At 45.5% G+C, this 20,883-nt stretch overlaps 1 protein-coding gene across 9 annotated transcripts in view; it reads right to left on the reverse strand.

Annotated features, from left to right (window-relative positions):
- Nucleotides 1–12,006, reverse strand: part of FAT1 (FAT atypical cadherin 1) — a 142,430-nt gene extending 130,424 nt beyond the window's left edge. For 7 of the 9 annotated variants that reach the window (XR_012435285.1, XR_012435283.1, XR_012435284.1 and 4 more), the window contains exon 1: nt 8,969–9,169. The gene's annotated coding sequence lies outside the window, so the exon portion shown is untranslated. The other 2 variants (XM_005556489.4, XM_074040904.1) reach the window with 2 other exon arrangements.
- Nucleotides 12,007–20,883: the final 8,877 nt, after the last annotated feature.

Genomic DNA, 20,883 nt, shown 5'->3' on the forward strand with positions numbered 1-20,883 from the left:
GTGGTGTGATAAGAAATAGTGAGTAAATAAAGATTTTTGTGCAGTTGAAGCCTAACATTACAACTTGGAGACAACCCATAAATACTCAGTAATCCAGCAGGTGGCTCACGCCTGTAATCCCAGCACTTTGGGAGGCTAAGGTGGGCGGATCACAGGGTCAAGAGATGGAGACCATCCTGGCCAACATGGTGAAACCCCGTCTCTACTAAAAATACAAAAATTAGCTGGGTGCGGTGGTGCACACCTGTGGTCCCAGCTACTTGGGAGGCAGAGGCAGGAGAATTGCTTGAACACGGGAGGCGGAGGTTGCAGTGAGCCGAGATCGCATCATTGCAATCCAGCCTGGGTGACAGAGCAAGACTCCATCTCAAAAAACAACAACAACAACAACAACAACAACAACAACAAAAACCCACTCGCAAATGTTCCATGCTGTTTCCCCCCATCCACCCTGCCAAAAGGCTCTGGCACTCTTCCATCCCCCAAGACACATGGACCATGCCCAACACATCAGATTGCTATGGCTGTTCTCTCCCCATGGTGTCTCAGGTACTCAGTCCCACCACAGCCCCTGCCACTACCCACTCATCCCCAACTGGATTACCAAACACCCAATTACCTTCCACATCCTACTCACCAGTTCTCATGGGACACAATACAGCTGGGATGGACTTGTGGACCACATTCATGGCTGAGACCTTTGAAAACCCTGAATGTACTCCGCAAACTTGACTAACAGAATGCTACTGTGATTAGACTAAATTATTAAATGAAAAAATACACTTTTTGGGAGATATTCTTAACCCTGCAATAATGTAACCAAGAACCACGAACGCAGGTTTCACTATAAAAACCACCCTGATCAAAACAATGGCTGTGGGTGGCTCTTCCACAAAACAAACAGAAAAGCTGAAGGGGGCGAAAGACTCAAACACCATTTCATCTAAAAAGGACCTTATCACCTAGACTCCTTGCTTATGCAAATTAAACTCCAAAGACCATCTGAGCCAAGGGCTATACTTTGATATTTAGAAGGTGATCACACTGCTTAAACTCACTGTAATTTGGGATTTCTAAAATGCATTTTCCAAAGCAAAAACAAAGTGTGTTTACTTAGTTCAGCCTTGAGGGAGAAGGGCTCCCGGTCCAAAGCTTAAATATCTTTAGCATAGATCTCTGAAAATCTATAAATACGGAAGAAAAATAACTTTTCCAGTAAAAACCAGATATTAATATCTTCATATTTCATTAGGGAGACCTTCATGTAAAATGCTTCAATCCATTACTGTGACTGCACATTCTTCACAAAACAAAACACAGCCCCTGTGCTGAAAACATAACTGCAAATATGCAAGTGTTTAGACAACCTCAAGCTCAAGTCTTCGAAGGGTTTTACCAGCCACAGAGAGAGGACATTAGGTGGGACGCGGCACCGCACAGTGCATCACTTCTGTTAAACGCTGCACGTTTACTACTGACAGGTCACAACTCCTAAAAACACCAGTAGTCATTCCAGCCGTTTATGGAACAGGAAAACATTACTAAACTTTTCATTCCACATGTTAAGATAAAAACACAAAATTATTAAGTTGAGAACTTTGTGTTCTCCCTCACTGTGCTCTTCCTCACTCTCATTTTCTATCCACATAGTGAAAGCGTCAGTAGAATTTAACTCACGATTAAAGTCTGGAACATCAAGTTCAGTTCAGTGTCACATTTTTAAAGTATTTTTAAGAGATCTCTAAATTGCAAGCATCTTTTTTTTCCCCCTGAGACAAGGTCTTGCTCTGTCTCCCCGGCTGGAGAGCAGTTGCACCATCCATAGCTCATTGCAGCACAACCTCCCACGCTCAAGTGATCCCCCCACCTCAGCCTCCCGGGTACCTGGGCGTACCACCATGCCCAGCTAATTTTTTGTATTTTTGTAGAGATGGGTTTTCACCATATTGCCCAGGCTGGTCTCGAGGTCCTGAGCTCAACTGACCCACCTGCCTGGACCTCCCAAAATGCTGGGATTACAGTTGTGAGACACTCTGCCTGGTCGGCAAACACATGAAGTTGTCAAGAGATTACGAATTGCAAATGAGTTTTTTTTGTTTTGTTTTGTTGTGAGACAGTCTTGTTCTGTCACCTAGACTGGAGCACAGTGGTGCAATCTGGGCTCACTGCAACCTCCGCCTTCTAGGTTCAAGTGATTCTCGTGCCTCAGCCTCCTGAGTAGCTAGGACTACAGGCATGCACGACCATGACCAGCTAACTTTTGTATTTTAGTAGAGACATGGTTTCGCCATGTTGGCCAGGCTAATCTCGAATTCCTGGCTGCAAGTGATCCACCCACCTCCGCCTCCCAAAGTGCTGGGATTACAGGCGCAAGCCACCGCACCCAGCATAAATGGCTTTTTAAAAATACTGTATATTAAATAAAATGTTGAATGAGTTCTAAAATTTCAGACATTCCAGATAAAATTTAGAACAGGAAAAAAAACTCTCAATTTTTCTAGTTCAATTATCTTAGCCATGTGGGTACTTTTAAAAGCCTTCATTCTTACACTGAAATACTAATGAGTAGATCCTGTTTATTTTCTGGGTGTATACTAATTCTTTTCGACCCATCTTCATATGATTTTCAGTATGAATGGAGGAAGCTGTGACCCTAGAAACTAAGCAGCAGCTGTAGGCTTGGTAGATGTCATTTAATTACTTCTGCTAACTCCATTTATATGTTGCTAGCTTTCACTGGAGCTGCAATAATCTGATAACTCTAGCAAGACATAATTTAAATATTGCCTTCACGTGATCAACGACTGGTTCCAATTTAACCCTGAGAATGGTCTTTACTGATAGTGACAGTGTGGAACTACAATCTGACTTTTTCAGAAAACTTCAGCATGTACATGATTTAATCAATCCAAAAATAGATTCCTGAAGTGTTCTTGTCCTTAAGAAAGTTAAACAGACGTCCTATTTTTCAAACAGCCTCTATATAAAACCTGCTTATCTACGTGAGCCTATAAAACATGTCTGTTGGCATCATGAAGATGACGGGTTCTAGTTGTTCTGTGCTCCCTGGCGCAAGACAGGACGAGTAAGCAGCGGCTGTGTGCCTGTTCCTGGCAGGGGGAGGCACTCCTGTGCTATTCTCTTCTTTCCCCTCTCTCTATATTCCTTATCCTCCAACTACTTTCTCCTCATCCACATTCCAGGGCAAACTTTGCCCAAGGAGAAGGCCAATAAACAGACTCTTGACCTCTTGTGAGTGGAGATCATCTCATCTAATGTATTTTTCTCCACACACAGAAGAAACTTAAATGACATCTTGGCAGAGTAGCCAATAATCAACAATGGCCACTTCCTCCACTCCCAAGTTGGTACGGCTTGATTTTATATGTTGAATTGGGCTCCCTGTATAATCAGATTCCGTCAACCCTTCACTAAATGACAGGCCAGGAAAGTGAATGCTGCATGTATAGCAAGAAGACGGAAATCTTCAGGGAGAAAAGTCCATCTTCCCTACTATTCTTAAAATGTTCTCTTCACCTGTTCTCTCTTTTTACCCCTCAGAAGAGATGCCACCCACCCTAACTGCAAATAAAGATACTCTGATGCCACAAAATCTCGCCTCTTTTACAGCTCCTCCCACTCCTGACACCTTGTGTAGAATCCATACACACACACAGGTTCTTCCCCTCCTTGAAAAATAAACTTGGCCAGGTGCGGTGGCTCATGCCTGCAATCCCAGTACTTGGGGAGGCTGAGGTGGGCAGATAGATCATGAGGTCAAGAGATCCAGACCATCCTGGCCAACTTGGTGAAACTCCATCTGTACTAAAAATACAAAAATTAGCCGGGCGTGGTGGCACACACCTGTAGTCCCAGCTACTCAGGAGGCTGAAGCAGGAGAATCGCTTGAACACAGGAGGCGGAGGTTGCAGTGAGCTGAGATCGCGCCATTGGGTGACAGAGACTCCGTCTCAAAATAAATAAATAAATAAATAAACTTCATCCAAACCTTCACTTCTTTCAAACAAACACTCTTATTCTTCTCTTTTTTTATACTGGCAAAGATCGCAAGAAAAGGAGTTTCACGGCACCGCCCTGGCTTCCTTAGAACTCCCTCTGCACTAAACACTTCTCCACCGAGATCCTGCAGGCCACCCTGGCAGAACAGCTGTTCCAGCATCACAAGCTAATGTCAAACCAATGACCTTTCTCAGTGCTCATCCTCCTTGATTTCATGACACCTTTGACACTACTCACTCCCCTCCCCAACACTCCTGATCTCTCATACAGTCACAGAGTCCCTCAAAACAAAGAGGCAATCTATAGGTATGAAAAATGAATGACAACATTCTCCTGATTCTCTTCCATATTCTTTTACACTTTACATTGACTCACCTAAAATGCTAGCATTACAAACTTTTCTTCCAACTCTTCTTCCACATGCATGTATTACTACCCTTAAAGATCTCATCCACTCTGCCTCCAATCATGAAGGATCAGTGCACCAAATCTAAAATCTCAGCTCTAATCTCTCTCAAACGCCTTGTAACACTCCTCCTGAAATACCATCAAACCTAAGTTATATGATTGGCCTTCACTATAGGGGAGTTCTGCATCCATGGATCCAACCAACCTCAGGTTGAGAAAGTCTTTAAAATAAACAATAAAACAGTAAAAATACAAATAGTACCCCATTTCATATAAGGGACTTGAGCATCCTCAGATTTGGGTATAAAATTCCAAATCTCCCTTAGAGACCAAGGGACAACTATATAGACTTTTCACCCACTTGCCATTGCAAAATAACAGCTCTTCCAGTGTATTTTCCAATCTCGCCACTTACCAAATCAACCAAGTTTGCGAACCAACAAATCAAACAAAAAGGAAGGGTTTGGGAGAACATCAAATGTGAAACCTAGCTCCAGCTTTGTCACTAATCAACTGGGTGAATTCAAGGAACTTGCTTAATCCTTTCGACTCCATTTATTCAAGAAATTGAAGGATGGACTAAAATCTTTATAGTCTCCTGGCTCTCAAACCTTCATTTCTTAAAAGTCATCCAGACTTGACATTTCTTTCTCAATTTCTCAAAATGGTTCCCTTTGCATTTCTGCTGCTGCCACCTAGTTCGAATGAGTATTTTGTTCATGCAGAGTATTCCCACAGTCTTTTGGTATTCCTGCTTTCTGCCCCCAATCTCAGTCAACCTATTCAAATTTCTTTGTGACATTATTCTTTAGTTTGAAAATATTCAGTATTTCCCCTTAGCCTGCTAAGTATATTCTTCTTAACCTTGCATTAAAGACCTTTGATAATCTGACCTCTACCTAATTTCCCAACACTATTTCTTACTTCAAAACAAAAAGGGATACTTCCCAGACTTGCCGCAAGTTCAGTAACCAAGCTGTCTTGAGCCAATAACACCACCTAGTGGTGAAGGCTCTAAACTAATGTAACATCTTGACCTCTTCTCTTCGGAAAGTAATGCAAACATCAATCTTTTCTTTTTTTCCCGCCCTCTACTTCTCACATACAGCTTATTTATTTTCACCTTTCTTTTCAACATTTCCTTCTTTTTCTCTCTCCTTAACCTCTGCCTCATAAAAATAATAATCCCTTTTTTAATAAGATTATTTAAGTCATAGTCAAGATTATCTGTTCTACCTAGGCAAAAAAAAGAAGCCAATCCTTTTCCTAACATAACATGGTATGATGAGGTCTTCAGAATTTCTGTCCACTCATCACGCCACAAGCCACACTATGTTTTCTATAACTTGCTCTGCACACATCATTTCCTCTGCTTGAATTGTTCCCCTCTGAATCACACTTCCCTCAGAACTCACATTATTCTAAATCCACCTGCCCCAGATCCCCTAGTTCAATGAGGTGCTGCTATGGACCACCTTGACCTGAATGGATCTCTTATTATACAGGTCTATAAGAGACTGTGTACTTGTCCTCTCCCTTATCAGACTACAAGCTGCTTGAGGGCAGGAAACATGATTTGTTCACTAGATGTTGTGTCTGGCTCAGTGTTTGACACAGAGGAGGTCCACTATTGTTGGATTGGTAAATGGACAGATGAACGAAGCATTAAGAGTGAGAAATGGGAGGCAGGACTGTGTTGGGGAGGGGATCTAGAGAGAGATAACATATGAAAATAAAACATCCATCCTTCTCAAATTAACAGAAAATCCAGGCGCAACCACGAGGCCGGTAACAACACTGCAGACGGCTGCTCTGTAGAGGACTGATTTCCAGTAGCTCAGAAAGAGGTCACCACCCACCTTACACTGCCCCAAAATTGGCGATAGATAATGTCAGATCAGTGTCTGTTTTGCAGATTATCACGAAGCTCTATCTTTAATATTCTATGAAGGATACAGATTAAATCATGACTAATTTTCCTAAGCAGTGTATAGAAGACTTTATTATTTTTACTTTATAGACTTATCTTCACATACATAATGAACCCTTGGAATTAAGCAAGAATTCAGGCAACGTATTTAAATCTGGGACTTACAGTAAAAGAAAGATGACTTTAAAAACTTAAGTGAAATATGCAGATTCCTCATCAGAATATATTTTTGAAATGAAAAGTAGTTCCCCTCAGACATAAGAGAAAGTGGCAACTTCCTGATCTTAACTGACATATATCACTCATTTCAAAAACTCTTCTCCAGTGTCTAAGGATAAATGAGCCCTTGCAAACTGAACAATTAAGTGAGACCAAAAGACAGAGGTTGGCTTCAACTTCTATATAATCTGGTCAAAAGAACAATTATCTACTGCAAATCCCCACTCATAAAGATTAAACAGCACATCTAGCCTTATGGCTCCCTGCTATTAAATCAGGTCCTTTAGGCTACAAATCATGCCACTGAGACAGAATTTAATGCAATAATAATGTACTAATTTGATTTGGCTTACTGATTCTACGTAAAATCAGCCAAACTTGGGTGGAAAGCAAGTGGGTAAAGCATTAAAACATAAATCTCTAAGATCCTATCCACCTCTAACATTCAAAGAAATGACTGCTTCAAAGGGGCCTCAAAGCAAAGTCTAAAGGCAATGGAAAGGTGAATGAATGATCAGGGGAATGAAAACAGAATTAGTTTGTGCATAAGATTTTTCTTTTCTTTTCATTTATTTATTTTATTTATTTATTTTTGCCCAGGCTGAACTGCAATGGTGTGATCTTCGCTCACTGCAACCTCCGCCTCCCGGGTTCAAGCGATTCTCCTGCTTCAGCCTCCCAAGTAGCTCGGATTACAGGCATGCGCCATCACACCGGGCTAATTTTGTATTTTTAGTAGAGACGGGGGTTTCTCCATGTTGGTCAGGCTGGTCTCGAACCCCCGACCTCCGGTGATCCTCCCGCCTCGACCTCCCAAAGTGCTGGGATTACAGGCGTGAGCCACCGTGCCTGGCCATAATTTTTAAACATTTTTCTTTTGGCACCTGTCCGGACCATGGATTTAAATGATCTACTAACATGATAAGAACCCAACGGGGATACTTCCAGTGACTAATTAAAAGAGACAAATGAATATACAGGTGGCCCAAAATGATTTTATAAAGTCCTCTAACAACCTCGCTTCTTTTCAGAGTGCCAAAGAATTTGGCTCATTTAAGGTGTTCATTTTTCAAAAAATGGGTATACAAATGCAAACTTTATTCAAATCAAACCTTACCTTACGCTTGTTAAATGCCATGTTTAGCATAACTCAAGGCTTATACCAATTGTTGTTTTAAAAAATTACATAGTGTTTTAAGTATTTTTACATCTTAAATACGAAGGAATAATTCTAATTGTGGAATCAGAGCTGCCTTCCTAAGACAAAAAGACAAAGACAAATATCACAATTAACTATTAACTCGAGAAACAACTTTTCAAACGTCCCTGTAACAACTGTATGTGTTTGACAGCATAACCAAACTCATTAAGAACAGTATGAAAAACATCACTATTACCTAGTTCTCACACACAAATTAAACTATCGAAACCTGTATCTGAATATAAGAGGTATTAAGAATCTGCTTTTGAAAAAGAAGTGAATAGCTGAAGGTCATTTTCTTTTCAGCCTTTTCTCATACTAATAATCACTGTTAATATCCACTTAAAAAATCGCCTATATCAGGCACCCGGGAATTGCTTAACAAAAGCCACTTAATGAAACCACAGTTCAGACACACGGAAAAAAAAAAAAAAACTTAACTGCATAGAAAATATTTATGAGTTTACTTTCCTAACTCATACAATTGCGTCCTTGTTTCCAAAGCCTTGCAATTCACATCAGCGGGAACAAAAAAATCTCACACACAGCAGAAAGTTGGCTCTGTAAAAGAAAGCACTGAGGTTTTTTTTTTCTTTTTTAAGCAATGAAAGACCAAAACCTCTTTCTTTTAAAAAGATCTTAAAAGTTCCTCCTCCAGAGAAGACAGAAAACACTGACAAACCGCACATTGTGCAGATGTTCAGCCGCGAAATGCAGCCTCGCAGCCCTTCACTCCGCAGTCCACCGGTTGCATCTACACCTCCAAGCAGCGCTCCTGCAGGGCGCAAACACCCAGGGACCCAGGGACCCGGCAGCCCCGCGCGGGCCTCCCGCGTGCCCTTCTCAGCGAGAGGGTCTTTCGCAGACGGCGGGATGCCCCAGGAGACCGCGAGGCCGGCGCAACGCGGCGAGCTCACGGGGGGAAGGCGGCGAGCCAGAAAGGATCGGACCCCAGCAATGGCTCCGGGCCGGCCCCGCGCGGTCGCCTCCTCCCACTCCGCCGCCGGAACCCCACTAGCCAGTGCTGAACTTCCCAAGGGGGAAGGACCGAGTCACTGCACCCTCCGCAAGGTCGCGCACTCATCGGTTTTCGGCAGCGCCGGAGCCCGAGCCGGGGACCGGGCGGGCACCCACAGAGCCCGCACCGCAGCGCGCTCCACGCCCTCGCCCCCGCGCCCCAGCGAACTTACCGCAAAGTTGGTCGAAGTGGCGACGGCACTCTGGGGGAGCTCACCTGCCGTCTCAGCGCGCCCCCGGGTGGGGAGCGGGCCTGCCGGGGGTCTCGCCGGGCTCGCGCGCCCGCATGGTACCTGCCGCGCGCCCCGCTCCCGCGCCGGCTCCCCGCGCTCGCGCCCGGCCGCCCAGCTCGGCGCCGGCGCCTCACGCTCTCCGAGTGCAGGGGATCCCTCCGCCCCGGCCACGCCCGCCGGCGCCGGCGCTCGTTTCTCGGGCGCGGAAACTCCAGCCGACTTTCCCCGCCGGCAGGCTCGGGGCCCGCGGGTCCTGCCACGCAGCCCCTCCCGGGCCCGAAGAGCCCCAGACCCTGCGAACGCCAGCTCCGTGCTGGGAGACAAGAAGGCGCCCAGCGTGGTCTAGCGCGGCTCCGAGGGGCAGGGCGAGGCTTGTGATGCCGAGGTTAGTTACGGCCAACCATAGGCGCTGTGCAAGGAATTGGGGAATACTCCCTGCCTAGAAAGGGAAACGTTAGCTAAGCTCAAAAAAAAAAAAAAAAAAAAAAAAGCTGGGGCCTAATGAGAAAGCTTCCTAGAGGCATCCCTTGAGCTTTTCCATAGCCTTCTGGAAGTCCCTGAATCTGCATTTGAATGGCGCGGCTCCGAGTCCGCGACGGTTTGGTGGGCTGAAGCCGTCCTCCAGGTCTCCAAAGGAATGCAGCTAGGTCGGAATCTACTTCCTCCTTCAATCCACACTGAGTCCCCAGAAAATGGAAACGCTTCCCCCGCGACCTTTTTGAGCCGGGTTAGACCCCAGGCCCTCCCCGCCGCCGGCGCCTGGCCTCCCCCGCTGACACCCCGGACGCCCAGGCCTGCGGGACAAAAGGCAGCCGCGGCGTCCCGCGGGCTTCCTAGCCCGGGAGTCGGCCCCAGGGGCCCCGGAGCGTGACCCCAGGCCGACAACTGCAAGTTCCTAGGCAGAGGGGAAGCCCCAGCGCCCAGACGCCCGCTCCGAGAACTCCCCGCGCCGGGCGCCCAGCCTGAGCGTCCCGGGCGCGGAGCCCATCCCCGGCGCGGGCAGAGCTCCAGCCGCAGGCTCGGCGCAGGGCGGGCTCGGCCGAAGCCCGGAGAGCCGGAGGCGCTGGGACGCATCCCGGACTAGAGGGCGGACTTGACCTCGGAAAGTTTGTGGGATTCAGGCATTTTAACACTGGGAAGACAAAGAGATCCGATTTCCCTGGGACCGGTGGAGGGAGCTTGGCGGGGAGGGGAACGGCTGGGCAGTCAAGTGTGAAAGAATTTCCTTGCTTCAAAGTTAACGCAGTCACCTTATAAGCCATCTTAGAGGTGACCGGAAAAAAATAATAATAAAGGTGTCTAGCAGGTTATGGCTGGGAAGGAAAAATAAAGCCTGCAAGATGAGTGTGCCGATTCGTAGCCCTATATTCCCTGCCCACCAGTTAGAATACACAGATTCGCGCATCCAGCAAATGCAAACACCATCATCCAAAGACGTGTTTGCCACGGCCATAATTGCTCCAAGTGCTTACAGGTCAGTTTCATACATGGAACACCTCGAAAGTGGGTGACCTGATCTCCAAGCCCAACCGGCTTGTGCCGCTTGCCGAATTGTAACTCTCAGCAAAACCCAACCACACCGGAACTCCAGCCGTTTCCTGGGAGCGAGGGAGCGGGAGTAGTGCTAAAAGGGGAAAAGAAGAACAGTAAAAAAGTACAAAGATACCATTCCCTGACATAAAATCACGGGATTTGTTTTAAATGGCACAAAAGAATTCCTGGAGAAGATGACCATTAATTAATAAATAATAACGCTTCCTAGGGCTTACTAGATGTTTTACATGTTTGGGAATCCCGATTTTCCAGGCTCCCTGAGAAATCTCTGCCTGGAAGAAGTTGCACTTCGTCGCCACAGGAGCCGCCGAGAGCCAGGGATGGAGATTTCAGACTTAAGACTCAGCCACGATTCTACTGATCCTTAAGCGCCAGCAGAACGAAATGGACATGCCTATTAGCTATCACAAATCGAATTATTTTCATATAAGAGAGAGAAATGTGGTTCAAGTTCCACATTTGTCCTTTAAATAATCGACCCTCCCTAACCCTGTTCCCAAAGGCTCGTGGAAATTAGGGAGGGGATTGGGAAGGCGGTTCCAGAAACAAAACGCTTTCCTCCAGCACGGCCTCTCCATCCAGTCCACCCAAGTTGATTTTTGTAACTCATATAAAGAATGGGCCCGGGTGGGTGGGCAGTGAAGACTGGGGTGAGCAAGCGCCCACGTCGCCGAGCGCCGGGGAGGTCCAGGTTCGCCTCCGCGCAGAACCCGGCAATGAGCGCGCCTCGCCAGGTGGCAAGACTAGAGGGCGCTGCGCCCCTGCAAATCTCGCAGCCCCGATGCGCCCTCCCTAGGCACCATTGCTATAATAAGTTACATTCAAAATAATGCACAAACAGCATCGCCTCTCAAGTTCTTTTGAACAGTGCTCTATATGTATTTTATGAATTCCCAAAGCTATGCATACGAATCTTTCATCGCCGAGCCGCACAGTGCCAGAGGGATGCGCAGCTCCTGGAGCCGAGAACCCGTAGGGCGCACATGCTTCCCCGCACTCGCTTAGAGCCACACACCCCACGTAATTTCATTTATGTTTAAACTTAAATGCCAAAAGGCATGCACAATTTGAACAAAGAACTCACCAGTCTAGCCGAGTCCTGGACCCTGGGCTCTAAAGTCCCCGGCAGCTCCGTGATCCCCACGCGATGTGGATATGTGTTAGGAGCCGGGTTTGAAGTACCAAGTTTGCCTCCCCGGGATCTTCAACATGTCCCTAACCAGACTGCCATCGTCCGTGCCGCTGGGACCCAGGCGGCCGCATCTCCGGAGGCTTCCGACCAGGGCAAACTTAAGCACCAAACGGAGGCGAAAAGAGAGTGCGCGGGGCCGGAGCGAGGGCCCGGGAGCAACCAAGTTTGTCAGGACGTGCCCGGGCAGCCAGCCGCCGAGTTGAGGAGTTGCGGCCGGCGGCTGCGGCGACTCGCTGCCTCTTTCCCCGCTCCCTCCCTCTTGGAGGCGGTGGGGGAGGGGAGGTGACGTCAGCGCCCCGCCTCGCCCCCCGCCCCGGGCGCGGACGGGATTCTCCGGCTGGGCGCGCCACCCCGGCAGTCGCAGCAGCGGGCGCGGCGGCTGCGTGGGGTCCCGGTCTCTGCGGTCTCTCTGGCCCGCTGCAGCTGTGGCGCGGGTGAAACGCCTGCCCTCCTCCTTCGGCAGCGTCTCCTAGGCGCCGGCGAGCGCGGGCGTTCCTCGCACTCAGCGCCTGAGCCGCCCGGAGCCCCGCTGCGCGCACCTCCCGGCTCGCGGAGCCCCTCCGGCGGCGTTTCCCACGCCGCGGACTGCAGGTGATGCTCTTCCTCTTCTGCAGCTGAAATTCGTCGCGACGTGTCGCCTGCCAGATTTTTGCTGGGCGGAAGCATGAACAGTCTCTGCAGACTGGCCTGGACGACTTGTACTTTGTGGCCCTCCAACTTCTGGATGTGAAAATTTTTTTCACGACTTACGGTCTTCGTGGTCTTTGTGTTGATAATCAGAGCCTTATTTTTGTTTTCAAATTCTTTCCCAATGCTCCTCTTGCCTTGACCGTACTCTGAAGCTTATAAGGTTCTGAGAGGAGGGGGCGAAAGGATAGGGGAGGAGCCAATTCCCAACGTATCTTACAAGTCTTCTGTAGTGATAGGGGCTAATACACAAATCACTGTGTCCTCCTCGAAATAACATCCATTTAGATAAATGCAAAGGCTGTCGAGGGTTAATTTATAAAGGATGCGTCGTCTTTATGTAAGTGTCCAGCCTCCAGGAAAATATCTGCTGTGGAATATATTTTTAATGCCACTAAAGTACCAAAATACCTCCTGAACAGCGTGAAATTCCGAGGGAGCCATTTCTGTGAGTTGACATTGTCCCCAGAAGATTGTCATTAAAATTCAAGATCCCTGCGGTTGGGGGAGGTTCTATCAATATATTTGCATCCGTTGGTATAAATATGTTGATCAGTTTAGCTGGTCGTTCTTTTTCAAAAGTCAAGAGCAAAATCCTGAGGACAGAGGAAACTGGGCAGGGAGCTAAACAGTAAGGAGAGAACAAGATTAGGTGACTGGAATGTTGTGTGTGTTTAGCCTTGAAGTCATAACTTGTCTAAATGTCAGTGTCCTCATCTGTGATATGGGACTAATATCTGCTTCTTGTGGTAAAAATGTATTCATGTGTTTATCCATTAAAAAAAAAAAAAAACATACTGAACTCTACTTGCCAGGGAGATAACAGTTATTCATGCAGGCAAAGCATTTTTACTGAGCATCATATGAAGTGTCTAGCACGCACATACTAGGCACTTAAACAATATTCGTTTTCCTGCTCTCCCTCGCTCCCTTCCCTCACTTCTTTGCAGTGTCTCAGTTTTTAATCCATAAAATCAGCATCATCACCGTGATTCGGGATTCTGCCAGGCAGGTCTGCAAACTCAAGTCAGGTCTCCTGTGCTCAAGAGATCCTCCTGCCTAAGCCTCTCCCTCAAGATACATTTTGATTTGGAAGGGAGGAGAGGGTCCAGGGAGCTAGGACATGGAGGGATATGGGAAGGGATATTAGAGCTCCTGCAGACCCCGGGGGCAGCTAGAGGGTGCTAGATTCCTGAGGAGGGAGGAGGCTGGCTTGAGAGGCCAGCTTGTCAGTGCCCAGCAGACTTCTCCTGCTTCCCTGTTTCAACTGCACAGGCTCTCTCCTTTTGTGTCAATAGTTGAAATTAGAAATTGACCACATATTGCAAGTCCTCAAAATGATTCACAATAAATTCACCCCCAGAGGCTTCTGGTTGAAGTCCATTTGGTTTACTATACTAACTTTAAAATTGCCATAAATAAACCAAATTATTTATATTCAAAAAGATAAAAATCACAAATGACAGGAACTTATGAATAACAATTGATAATATTAGTCAAAATAGCTAGTTTTCAAAGTGAGATGGGCAGAAAACTTTTAAAATCTCTAGAGCTGTGCTGTCTAATGTAGTATGTAGCCACTTGCCACATGTGGCTACTTTCATTTAAGCTAAATTAAAATGTAATTCCTTAGTCTCACTAGCTACATTCCAAGTTTCAGTGACCATGTGTGGCTAGTGACTATTGTATTGATCGGAGCAGATGAAAGAATATTTTCATCATGACAGAGTTGTATGGACACTTTGGTGTAGACCTTTAAAAACGCTGCTATTTTATGGAAGGCTACACCAAGTATTAAAATTCCAGTGTGTCCAATACTGAGTCACTTCTGAAGTATAAGGGAGGACCCAGAATCATGGAAGGGTTCATTCATTCCACAGATATTTATCAAGTACCAACAATATGCTGGGTGAAAGTATGTAAGACCAAGATTTAATGAGGTAGGTGTGTTTAGCAATTAAGAAATATTAACATGGCCTTTTAGTTGTTTTCTCTCTTTGCTGACTAATAAAACCAGGGGAAATCATAGATTTAAAGCAAGAAACAATTCTAAGACATTTTTTGGAATAGCCCGAGGACCAAATACTTGTAAGTACGCTTGACTGACTCCTGGCATCCCAGCCTCTCTGCAGCTTTCACTGCTTACTCATGTGCCTGCGTGCCCATTGCGGCTTCCCCTTCCTGGAGGTGAGAGGAAGTAGCAGCCCTCTCCACCTCCCGTATGCCTTGGAATTATTTTACCCTTTGCATTCAAATACAGCTCTTCTCTGGAATCAGCTTGTACTCTCAGAGGGAGCCATTAGAACATTAGACACCTGGCTGGGCGCCGTGGCTCACGCCTGTAATCCCAACACTTTGGGAGGCCGAGGCAGGTGGATCACCTGATGTAAAGAGTTTGATACCAGCCTGGCCAATATGGTGAAACCCTGTCTCTACTAAAAATAAAAAAATTAGCCGGGCATGGTGGTGGGTGCCTGTAATCCCAGCTACTCGGGAGGCTGAGGCAGGAGAATCACTCGAATTGGGAGGTTCAAGTTGCAGTGAGGCGGAGGTTGCAGTGAGCTGAGATTGGGTCTCTGCACTCCAGCCTAGTGACAGAGCAAGACTCCATCTCAAAAAACAAAAAACAAAAAACATAGACACCTAGTCAATCTAATGGGAATCAGTGCTGGTTAACTATGGGTATGAGTATGTTATGATAATACCATTCCTTCCTTCCCAGTGCATTATAGCAAGGGCTTTCTCAAAGCTATACTTAAAACATGAAATTTCTGATGCCATAAACAGTCACTTGGGAAAGTATTTGAAGGTATTACAAATCACCTACTAATGGCTAACCATTTTTTAAAAATGGTACAAAGTATACTTTCATTTTAAAGAAAGATCCATTGTGGAGTAGGGTGGCTATAGACATTCTGTCCCTCAAATATAAGATAAACATCCCCAAGTGGTTTGGGAACAGATCTTGCAAGATAAATATAATTTTTGGGATGCTTTCCCAGCTCAGTGATTGAAGGATTCTGAGTCTAACTTTTTGAATAGTAGACAACAAGTTGTCCAGCAACTTACTGTTGAAGCTACTTTCTCAATAGAAGTATGCAGTAGAAAGAGCATTAGACTTGAGGTTAGAAAACCTGTTTTGAATCTTGTCTTTGACATATATAGTTTGAATTTATTTGGTTATAACTGAATTTTGGGAGTCTCACTTTCCTCTATAAAGACAGATCTCTAAAATGGACACACACACACACACACACAAGATCTACCTCACTGGTTGTGAGAGATGCCAGTCAAGAATAATTGTGGCCGAGCACAGTGGCTCACACCTGTAATCCCAGCACTTTGGGAGGCTGAGGCGGGTGGATCATCTGAGGTCAGGAGTTCAAGACCAGTCTGGCCAACATGGCAAAACCCTGTCTCTACTAAAAACACAAAAATTAGCTGGGCATGGTGGTGTGTGCCTATAATCCCAGCTACTCAGGAGGCTGAGGCAGGAGAATCCCTTGAACCCAGGAGGCAGAGGTTGCAGTGAGCTAAGATTGTGCCATTGCACTCCAACCTGGGCGACAAGAGCGAAACTCCGTCTTAAAAAAAAAAAAAAAGAATTGGACTACAATATCATTATTCTCCTCAAATTTACCTACTGTGTCTCACCATGCCACTCCCATCTCAGCTATGAAGGTCTGTAGAACCAATGACCAGTAACATGTATTTACTGCCACTTATGCTCCAGACTTGGTTCCAACTTCTTTATATGCATTATCTCATGTCATTCTTACAAAATCCTGGGAAGCATTAGCAATTAATGCCCTACCCCCATTTTACAGATGAAAACTGAGGTTTGAGGTAGATTAAATAACACACTGGGTCACCTTTCAGACTGAAACCTAAGGCTGGCTGCCTCCAAAGCTAACACTCTTGCCTGCTATAGTGCACGAGCTCCTTATAGACTGCACCTCATTTGCACCCTTCAGAAACCATGCCAATGTTACACTAAAGGTCAGCAATGTTGTGGTTTAAGAATTGGCCTAGGAGGGGAGCAAAAAACTATCAAATAATAGCTGCAGGAAAATGCTCTCTTGTAGCAGCTACGAGTTTGGGTAAATAATTGTGTAAAAGTAGGTCCTTTAATCAGAGTGAGAACATCAGTGATTGTGTTTAGGAATACATATATAAAATACAGCCATTATTGGTTTGGATTACATATTTTCATATATATATATATATATATGCATACTCTTAGACACATTGCTTTTCAATTCTAAAATTGTGGTCTGACTTTTAACTTGTTTAGGCTGAACAGCAGAAAAATACACACCAATGATTCTCAATGAATTCTGACAAGGACTATGTCACATGATTTCATGATCAGCATTTCAATTTAGACCTTGCTTTTCTCTTTCCTGTACTGGAACCACTAGTGTTTTGTTTTTTTTCTCTCTCCAATTCTCCTTTCTCTCCATTTCTGTTTTACATATGACAACAAGTAATTTTACCCTTGGCATATTCCCTGTATCTATACTTCTTTACTATTAAATCTCATTCCTTTTCCTGGTAGAATTTTTTAGTCACAAAAGCTAATCTTATATAGAAACTTTAATGAGGTATGGCGATATTTTATCAGCATCCATTCTCTAACAGATCATCTGGCTGAACCCATCGGGGTAGTTCTCTATTTCTTGTCATGGGCATGTTGATCAATGGTAGTCAGTGACATATTAGAGGAAGTTTCTTGGAGGCTTCTGGAAAAAAAAAAAATTCCTCCCTCCTAAGAAAGAACCACAAGAGATATTATCTGAGAAAGAAGTTTTTAGATACAAAATGATTCAATCTTGCAGACTATTGTTCTATCATAATGGCGGACAAAAATAAGGATGTCATGGTTGGGACTACAATAGTTATCTTGATTAGTGAGGATGAGGCCTAAACCAAGGAAGGCAGATGAAGGGCCTCGATGACACTGAATGAACCATCCCTGTAGGCCACGCAAACTAAAGACGTGGTTTTTTTTTTGTTGTTTGTTTTGGTTTTTTTGTTTTGTTGTTTTTTAATGGAAGAGCATAAGTTTCCATATTGTTTAATCTGAGTTGTGTTGGGATTAGCATTACTTGCAGTTGACATCATCTATTTCAGCTAAGCAATCCCTTTTAAAATATTCTAGGAATTATTTTTAAAAAAATAAATTGATATACTTGAGCTCATTGGTCAACAGGAATTGGGCCTAACTCCAATGATAAGATTGAAGGATTTTTGAAGCTTTCTCTTAATGGTGAGTGTACTAATCTGCTTGGGCTGCCATAACAAAATGCCATCGAATGGGTGGCTTAAATGATAGAAATGTATTTTCTCATGTTTCTGAGGGCTAGGAATCCAAGATCAAGGTGCCCACAGTGTCATTTCTGGTGTGGCCTCTTTTCCTGCTTTGTAGGTGGTCACATCCTCTCTGTATCCTCACATGGCCTTGCTCTATGCCTGCAGAGAGAGCAAGCTCTGCTGTCTTCCTCTGATGAGGATAGGAGTCCTGTTGGATTAAGGCCCCACCATTATGGCCTCACTTAACCTTAATTGCCTTCCTAAAGGCCCTGTTTCCAAATATAGTCACATTGAGGGTTAGGGCTTCAACACATGAATTGGGGAGATGGAAGAAAGATTCAGTCCATAGCAGTGAGAAAGAAGTTTTTAGGGCCGGGCGCGGTGGCTCAAGCCTGTAATCCCAGCACTTTGGGAGGCCGAGGCGGGCGGATCACAAGGTCAGGAGATCGAGACCACAGTGAAACCCCGTCTCTACTAAAAATACAAAAAATTAGCCGGGCGCGGTGGCGGCGCCTCTAGTCCCAGCTACTCAGGAGGCTGAGGCAGGAGAATAGCGGGAACCCGGGAGGCGGAGCTTGCAGTGAGCCGAGATCGCGCCACTGCGCTCCAGCCTGGGCAACAGCGTGAGACTCCGTCTCAAAAAAAAAAGAAGTTTTTAGATGCAAAATTATTCAGTCTTGCAGACTATTGTTCTATCATAATGGCAGACAAAATAAGAACATGAAATTTTATTTGTTCAACCAGAAGATTTTTCTCCACTCCCACTGCTCTTTCCTCAAGTGCCCAAAACCTTCTAGTATATTTTCCAGTTTTATAAAGGAACTCCTGGAAGTGAATATTAACCAAACTCAGATATCCAGTACTTACCAGAGGATAAACTAGTCAGCTGGAAACACCGACCGTCAGCAAATCAATGGACATTTGGAATTTGAATTTCTTTGTACCTGTAACTGTCAATATCAAATTTCAAGCCAAAAAGTGAAGTCAGCTTATATTTGGTGATATGGCCCACTTTGTTCACACTTTGTCCTTTATTTGAAATAGAATCATTCAAAAAAAAAAAAAAAAAAAATTAAGACTTGTGCCGTGTTGGCCGGGCGCGGTGGCTCATGCCTGTAATCCCAGCACTTTGGGAGGCTGAGGCAGGCAGATCACAAGGTCAGGAGATCGAGACCATCCTGGCTAACACGGTGAAACTTGTCTCTACTAAAAATACAAAAAAAAAAAAAAAATTAGCTGGGCGTGGTGGCACGCACCTGTAGTCCCAGCTACTCGGACGCTGAGGCAGGAGAATGGTGTGAACCTGGGAGGTGGAGCTTGCAGTGAGTGGAGATCGCGCCACTTCTTTAAGCGGGCTTGGTTGTTTTGCGTGTTTAGGAAGGAACATCATTTGCCCTGTCCCCACCCCATCCTTTTCTATGCAACAATTTGTGAAATATTTCCTCTCCTGTGTGGATAGGTGTGTGAAAGATCCAGAACAAATAACAGCCTTTCCCTGAGATTTTTCCCTCTGCTAGACGTTTGTTCCAGAGTAGAGTGAAAATGGAAAGGCGGGCTATGTTCAGTGCTACTGAGACAGCTGTAGGGCACTGCAGTGGGGTCTTACGGTGGGGAGAGAGATTGGGCTCAACTCCAAACACAACCAGGAAAACGGGATTTATAGGCAGGGAGCAAAGTGGGGAGGCTCTGTGGATGGAAAACAAGGACAATGATACATCAGGAGTGAGAGGAGTTCCGGTTAAAGCGACTCACAGGATTCTTGCTGCAAGTGGTCAGTGCAGGTCCAGCAAGGACAGACACCAAGGTCACGGCCTGGGGAGCTTGCAGGAGCCCGACTAAAGTTCGGCTCAGGAGAAAGTCTTTGTTAGTAGCAGGCTCTTTCTGTTTTTTCTACTCTCTTATAATTATTTTGTCCTGAAAAAGCAATGAAAGGACAGGGACATTTGTTATTAATCAAGCTTCTGAGACCTTTTGAATCTTAGCTGTAACATTTGCAGGTTGACATTCTTCATCCGTGTCATCGATTTATTAGAAGCCAAATTGTTGAAGGGGGTTGGGGTGGTACCTAGATGGGTAAAGGTAGACTTCTGTGGAGAAAAGGAGTTAAAAGTCAGAGGACTGAGGTTAGGGTTCTGCCACTAACATTTACGGGCTGTGTAAACCTGGCAAATTACTTGGCTTCTTAAGTGGCAATGGGATTAGCTAAAATGTGATTAGCTGAGACGCTAAGCTGAGCCTCAGCGATCCTAACTCCTGATCCTCACATTTTGGTGTCGTCTCCTCCATCTCTTACCCACCAGGGTCTGTGTAATAGAATAATACAGAAAGGACAGGATGTCACTTCTGAGATTAGGTTATTGTCTTAGTCCATTTTGTGCTGCTGTAATAGAATAGCACAGACTGGGTAATTTACAATGAACAGGAATTGCTTGGCTCACACTGTTGGAGGTTGAGAAGTCCAAGACCGAGGGCCCAGCATCTGGCAAGGGCCTTCTGTTTATCAGCATTCCATGGCAGAAGGTGAGAGGGTGACAGAAGGCAAGAGAAAGAACATGAGGAGACTGAACTTGTGTTTTTATAAGGAACCCACTCCCTCCATAATAGCATTAATCTGTTCAAGAGGGTGATGCCCCCATGCCCAAATGCCTCTCCCTAGGCCCCACTTCCCAACACTGCCACATTGGGGATCATGTTTTCAACACCTGAGCTTTGGGGGACACATTCAACCCACAGCAGTTATAAAAGACACTGAGATCTCTCCTCGCTCGCTCTCTCACAGTCTCTCCCCACTCTGGGGAAAGCCAGAAGCCCACGGGACGAGGAATGGAAGCCTTCTTCTAACAGCGCCACGAGTGAGCTAGAAAGTGGGTCCCCAGCCCTAGCTGTACCTTCAGATGACTGTAGCCCCAGCAGATATCTTGACTTGCACCCTCATGAGGGACCCTGAGCCACATCACCCAGCTGACCATGCCCAGACCCCTGACCATCAGAAATGATCAGAGTTAACAAATGTTTGTTATTTAAATTGCTAAGTTTTGAGGGAATCTGCTACTCAGCAATTGACAAAGAAATTTGGAATACATATTATTGACTATTAATAAAATATTGT

Source organism: Macaca fascicularis, chromosome 5, assembly GCF_037993035.2.
Source record: "Macaca fascicularis isolate 582-1 chromosome 5, T2T-MFA8v1.1".
Taxonomy (NCBI): Eukaryota; Metazoa; Chordata; class Mammalia; order Primates; family Cercopithecidae; genus Macaca; species Macaca fascicularis.